The sequence below is a fragment of the Pteropus vampyrus genome, unplaced genomic scaffold, assembly GCF_000151845.1.
Source record: "Pteropus vampyrus isolate Shadow unplaced genomic scaffold, Pvam_2.0 Scaffold1, whole genome shotgun sequence".
In the NCBI taxonomy this organism is placed as follows: domain Eukaryota; kingdom Metazoa; phylum Chordata; class Mammalia; order Chiroptera; family Pteropodidae; genus Pteropus; species Pteropus vampyrus.
Window position 1 is genome coordinate 1,746,689 of NW_011888782.1, and position 6,991 is coordinate 1,753,679.

General features: G+C 40.0%; 2 non-coding genes across 2 annotated transcripts; both read left to right on the forward strand.

Annotated features, from left to right (window-relative positions):
- Positions 1-2,043: 2,043 nt before the first annotated feature.
- TRNAC-GCA lies at positions 2,044-2,115 on the forward strand. Its single transcript has one exon. It is a non-coding gene; the product is annotated as a tRNA-Cys (tRNA).
- A 2,604-nt stretch (positions 2,116-4,719) lies between these two features.
- Positions 4,720-4,791, forward strand: TRNAC-GCA. The gene has a single exon. It is a non-coding gene; the product is annotated as a tRNA-Cys (tRNA).
- Positions 4,792-6,991: the final 2,200 nt, after the last annotated feature.

The following is a 6,991-nucleotide window of genomic DNA, read 5'->3' on the forward strand; positions in this document are numbered from 1 at the left end:
AAGACTATGTACCTACCCCCTCCCCTTTCTGTGTGTTTCATGTTAACCTGCATGGATACCTGATTGATTTATCCGAGAAGGTTCTACTCAATAAACCTGGCATTGTGGAAAGACACAAAGGCGTCCAAGGGTGTTCCTTCGGTAGTCACCTGCCTTGCTTGCAATAGGTGGACTCTTGGTTCTGATTCTGCTACTGATGTGTCTGTGACTTTAAGCAAGGCTCTTCGGCTTCCCTCCATCCGTGTTTCTTAGTCTGCAAAAGAGGTGGTTGGAATAAATGATCTCTAGATCCCTTCCAACACTGGGGTTCTTTGATATGAAGCACACAGTACATCTGTTACTGCTAAAATCTCAACTCCCACTGATGTCCAGGGCGATAAAAGAACAAGGAACAAAGCACGTTGTGATTCTTTTCCTAGCTCTCAATTTCAGCCTGAGGCAAAGGAGAAAAAGAATGAAAGGGAAACTCTCCTTCCTGGGCTCCCAAACAAGGATAACCTGACCCAAAATGATCATCTGAAATTGAGGATTGTTCGAAAAGACCTGGAAAATGTATGTGGTCTGGGAAATAGGCAGAAGAGAGACTTCCCAACAGGTTTAACCATGCAAGATTTCCATCAGCAGCACCTGATCAACTTTTTGGGGTAAAAGTTGTTTATGAAGCCAAGAAACGTAGGTGGTTCCAACTGTGGTTGTGTTTTGAAGTTGAAAAGAACTCTCTGGTGGTAGGACGAGGATAAATAATTTACTTAATTGATTAAGAGGCTCTTCTTTGGACCCTTGTTTCTTTTCATCAAATGACCTTTTGGAGTTGACAATATTCTAAGTTTCAGGCAAGTTATGTTACATAAGAATGTAACTCACTGACCATCTGTTTTTGTGGGACTAAAATCGTCTTACAGTTATAGCTTGAAAAAGCTAGCTCACACAAGTCGATATTTATACAGTTTGGTTATCTATGATTTCACTTTCTGTGATTTCAGGGACCTGCAGTCAACCATGGTCCCCAAATATTAAGTGGAAATTCCAGAAATAAATAATATTTAAGTTTTAAATTGTGCACTCTTCTGTGATGAAATCTCAAGCTGTCCTGCCCAGGACCCTGGCAGTGAATCGTCCCTTTGTCTATATGCTCCCTGACCACTCCCCTTCCATTATCACTTAGTAGCCATTGGTTATCCGATCAACTGTCAGTGTATCTTAGTGCTTGTGTTAGGTAACCCTTATAGTAGCCTAATGCTAATATGTCACAATGCCTACGTCATCATTCACCTCACTTTATCCTATCACGTAGGCATTGTATCATCTTCTATCAACACAAGAAGGGCGAATAAAATACAATAAGATATTTTAAGAGAGACCACATTCACATAACTTTTTATATTGTTATAATGGTTCTTTATTATTATTATTGTTGTTAATCTCTTACTTTTCCTAATTTGTAAATTAAACTTTATGATAAGTAGGTATGTATAGGAAAAAACAGTATATATAGGGGTTGGTACTATCCTCATTTCAGGCACCCACTGCGGGTATTGGAACTTGTCTCCCATGGGTAATGAGGGGAGAACTACTGTTCTTATTTTTTTTCCAGAATCAATTTAATGCAACAAATATCTATTGAGTGTCAGTTACGAGCTCAGTTCTGTGAAGCCATGAGGAGGAATGAGAATCTCAGTTGCTAGGAGCCTCAGCTAAGGGAAGCATGACAGGAATCCAATCATCCACATTATATTGATGTTGCCATTTGTGGAAAACCTGATGATTTTTACTTGGAATTGAGATTCGTTTTATGTAAGATATGGTGAACAGGAGAGGCTTTGAGTACTGGAAAGTCTAAGAAGAGTTTCTCGTCTTGGAGAACTCAGTTCTCAGGAGTTCTGTCTTTTTTCATAATAACTTCTTCTAAGACTTGTAATGCCCGTAGACTTTCTCCAGGCAGCATTCTCTCTAATTAAAGCTCCCATGAGTCACTGAAAGTTTTTAGAACCAGAATGTTGAGAGAGAGAGGGTGAGAGATCATAAAAATGACTTTATCTCACTGGGGGTATAGCTCAGGGGCAGAGTATTTGACTGCAGATCAAGAGGTCCCTGGTTCAAGTCCAGGTGCCCCCTCTCTATTCCTCTTGTTGCTTACAAAGAATATGGATTGACTGTTATCTTTTGTTGCTTATGGCTGGTTGAATAATAATGTCCCTTGTGTATATGCCAGACATCAGTCTAAGTTCTTTACATTAATTATTTCCTCCACTTCCTGCCAAAATTTAAAAGCTACCTATTATTAATATTTCCACTTTATAGGAGGAGACTGAGAGGTGGAGATGCTCCGTAAATTGGCTCAAGGTCAAAAAACCACAAGAGCAGGTCTAGGATTTGAAGTCAGAACATACACTCATTGACTTCATGATACTATTCGTACTTTTCTCCTAGTGATAAAAGCTTTGTGACGAAATTCCACTTAGCAATGCTCCCAAGGTGCTAGGACTGTCCTTTGAGTTTTAGGACCTTTTGGCTGCAAGGCCAACCCAAGAACTTGGTGATTGTGCCCACACCTTGCAGTACCCTGGGGCAAGTCAAGGAATAGAGTCTTCATTCACAAAACACTGCTAGGAGTAAACTTGAACTGGCCTGAAGTTTAGGGAAGTGCGTTCTTTTCCTGCTCTAAAGTTTGAGGAATTTCTACCCCGCTTCCTTTTGTTTCCTGCATCCCTGCACACTACTACTTAGGTGCCTTCATTCAGGACTCAGGCATGGGCTAGAGGTCAGACCTTAGTCTAGGCCTAACTTCTGCCCATAGCACAGGCACTGCTATATCTTTAGATCAGCTTGAACAACATACACTGAGCACCTACTCTGTGCCAGAGCTGTGCAAAGCGTGAGCCCAGAGGTGAATAAGACATAGCCCATGGCCTCCGTGCACTCTCGACCAGGAAGTAGGCCTATAAAATAAGAAATCAGTAATGGAAGCTGTACCAACCTGTTCCAGCTTCAGCAATGCAGAGGAGGCAGTGATTGCTTCTGTCTAGAGGAGAGGAAGTTAAAGGAGGCTTTCTGAGAGGAGCTGATGGCAAATCGGGGTTCCAAAGATGAATAATATCTCATTGGATGGAGGGCAGAGTGAAGGTTGGGGTATGGGGAGCGGAGGTTGAGTTCTAGGCAGAGAAAACGGCACAGGCAAAGGCTGGAGCCTGATGGATGCAGTTGGAGGCAGCTAGAGCACAAAATGGGTTATGAGGAGTGTCAGAAGCTGAAGCTGAAGCTGAAGAGGCAGATAGGGATCCAAACGTAAGAACTTTGCAGGTTGTGCTAAGAGACTTGGAATTTTTTGTGAAGGCCTTTAAAGGGGAGTGACCTAGATAGACTTTGTTTCAAAATGGGCTGCTCTGGAAGCAGAACGGGGATGGATGTGAGAGGTGGAGTCCTGGAAGCCATTTAGGAGGGGGCGACTCTGCCAATGTAGAGATAGGGATGGATCTAAGTGACGTCACAGCTAAAATCAACAGTTTTTAAACTCCGGAGATTAACTGAAACTGGGCAAGAAAGAGAGGGTGGGAGAAGCCCAGAGTTGTGTTAAGTGTGTTGACCAAATGACTGAGTACACAGTGGTATCACCAATTAAGATGGGGAGGAGGCTATCCCAATGATTAGTCAGGCCCAGCTCTCAGCCCTGAGCCTACACTGGAATGCCAGCCCGTCCATCTCCTAGCTGTGTGACCACTTTGTGCCGCAGTTTCCTTCCTGGCAAATCAGTATGTTAATAACGATAATACCTATTTTATGAGATTTTTGTAATGATTCAGTAGGAGTTATGGGTAAAATTTTAGTGCTGTGCCTAGCACTTAGCAAGTCTCCAATAAATATAAGCTGTTATTATTACAACAAAGCAAAATAGGAGGAGGTGCAGGCTTGGGCAGGAAGAGGACACGTTTATTTTTGGGTGTACTAGGTTTGAAATCTGAGGTTCCTGTAAGGTCTCTGAGTGGAGAGGCTGGAAGTGAGTGTCTGAGGGCCACAGAGAGCTTGTGAGCTGGGGCTCTTGCTGCAGTTTGCTCCTCAGCTCCAGGGCAGCTGATAGACCTGATCAGAGAGAATTGGTTGTAACGATGATTTCCTTAACTTTCTTCTCAATCATGTATATACACAAGATTAAAAGTCCTCAGACTGCAACTCAGGGAAATAGGAATTAGAGATGTTTAAAGGTGAATTTTTCACTTTAGAACATCCAGTTTTTATTTTATTTTATTTTATTTTTAACTGTAAAATGACACAGTTCATCTTGGATGCAGTCCCCTTTGAAAATCTAATGGAAACATGCACAATATACAATCCATGCACATACACAATGTTTGCCTATAATTTCAGAGTTGTACATGAACCTCTGAACTCCGTTTGTGGATACCCAGATAAGATGCCCTTCATGTCTAGTACTCGTTGGTGGCTCATAATAGTTAAAGCATTCACCGATGTGCCTGGAGGTTTATGGGCAGTTGGTGGTGTGTTTTAAAAGCTTTAGAATTAAACTTGGAATACAGCACTGAGCTTTAGGTGCTGAGAAGAGAATGAACATACAGGCTCTGAGAACAGCAGTAGGTGGTGTAGCTAGAAGGGAATGGGAGATGAATTTAAATCCAAGAGAAATCTCAGCCTTAAAGGTATTTATGAAGAATAGTGTAACTCATAAAAGTGGAATAAGTATTTATAGGATACTTATTCACATCAGGGGGTATAGCTCAGTGGTAGAGCATTTGACTGCAGATCAAGAGGTCCCTGGTTCAAATCCAGGTGCCCCCTGAATACTGTTTTGCAACTCTTGGCAAGTTCATTAAAGGAGTGCATCCAGAGTGAGGCCAGCAAGGTGACTAGGGCTCAAAATTTAAGGAGAGTCTCACTCTCAGGTTCATGTAAGCACCCTGGCTCATTAATTCTTTCACAGTAGAGCTGTGTATTCACATTAACTCACACTTTCTCCAACATGAACCCAGGCAAACACAGTCACACACCCAGAGACATATATACACACATCCATAGACCAGATACCATCAATCATGTACATACACAAACCAGTATTCACTCCATCCCATAGACATAACAACAGACAAAAATTCACACATATACACACATGTGCTTTCTCACATGTACTTTAAATTCTCCTTTCCTATATATCCAATTTTATTAATCAGACCTTTTCTATTTTCCTTTCTTCAAACTTTTCATCTTCTACTAATTTTAAATTTTCAGAAGAGTTGTACAGATGGTATAGAGAAGCCCCATATGCCCTTCCCACAGCTTCTTCTAATGTTAACATCTCACATAACCATGGCATATTTACCAAAACTATGAAATAAACATCTGTGCAACACTATTAACCAACACATAGACTTCATTCAGATTTCACCCTTTTTTTCACCGATATCTCTTCTCTGTTCTAGGATTCAATCCAGGATACCAGGTTGTATTGAGTCATAATGTCTCCTTAGTTTCTTTTAATCTCTGAGAATTTCTCAGTCTTTCTGTGTGTGTGTGTGTGTGTGTGTGTGTGTGTGTGTGTGTGTGTGTGTGTGTGTAACCTTAACACTTTTTTGAACATCCTGGTCAGATATTTTGTAGAATGCCCCTCGCTTTGGGTTTGTCTGGTGTTTTCTCACGATGAGATTAAGGTTATGGATTTTAGGGGAAAATATCACAAAGGTATTGTGCCCTTGTCACATTTTAAGGGATGGAAGAAAAATACTGCAACAATTTAAGAGTCTGCTACATTGTAAAATTTTTAAGGGTTCAGTATCTGAGGCTCCTCAGGATATGCCTTCTAAAATGAGAGACACCATATATCACTTGGTGGGTTTCTTTGGATTTTGATGGCAATGTATTTGGATGTGCTTCTCTGGTATATTAACTAGATAACAATAATCCATAAGATTTTCAGTTTTTTTGTTTGTCCCAGAGCAAGAAAAGGATTTGCACTCAATTCAGGCTGTGGGAAAAGCTATTCCTCCAGGTGCCTATTATGATTTAGTTTTGGAAGTGCAAACAGTAACCTTTTCTTTGTTTACATAGCACATTGAATTTACCTCTCTTTTATGTTATTACATGGTGTATTGTAGTGATTTATATGTCCATGTGTTAGGCTAATCTTGGCTATACTGTGGTAACAACTCTGAAATCTCAAGAGCTTACCATGATAAAGGTTATATCTTATTCATGCAAGATCTGATGTGGGTCCGGTGGTCCTTGTCTCTCTTGTAGCTACGTCATCTAGTAAAATGTGCCATCCAGGGCCATCGTTCCAGGGATAGAGAGAGTTGGGGAATCACAGCAGTTCATAGCTGCCTTAGCCCAGAAGTGACACACATCACTTCTTCTCACAGTTCTTTGAACAGAATTAGTTATAAGGCCCCAATTTCATTGCAATTGAGGCTCAAAAAGTAAGGAAGCATTTGGATACTGAGTACTAATTTTCTCTGCCATAAACCATCTTATCCACTCCAGTGTGGTCCCTTAGATGATGGCAATTCTTTCTGATTCTTCTTGTTATTACCAGTGACTGACAAGTAGCTTGCCCATAGTAGGGGCTCAGAAAATATTTGGTGAGCAACAGCTGTTGACTAATTGCATAAATGAATGAATGAATGATACGAGTATATAAACAAAATATATTTTTAAATTATTTGGAAACTGATTTTATTATAAGGCAAGAATTATATTTTTCATGTTTAAAAAATAGCTTATTTATGCTTTTCTAAACAATCTCTTAAAAGATTTGACCCTTTATTGAAGAAGACAACTCTGTCTATGCCCATCAAATAAAACACAGAATAATAATTTTTTTACCAGTTTGTTTAAAAAATAAATGTTTGCTATTTGTTTAAAAAATAAATGTTTGCTACTCTGCCTCTCTTTCTAAAACTGTCCACATGACCTTTACCCATTATAAAATCAAAATATTTTTATTGGATAGACTTTTAAACATATACCAAAGAATATAGGAGGGAAT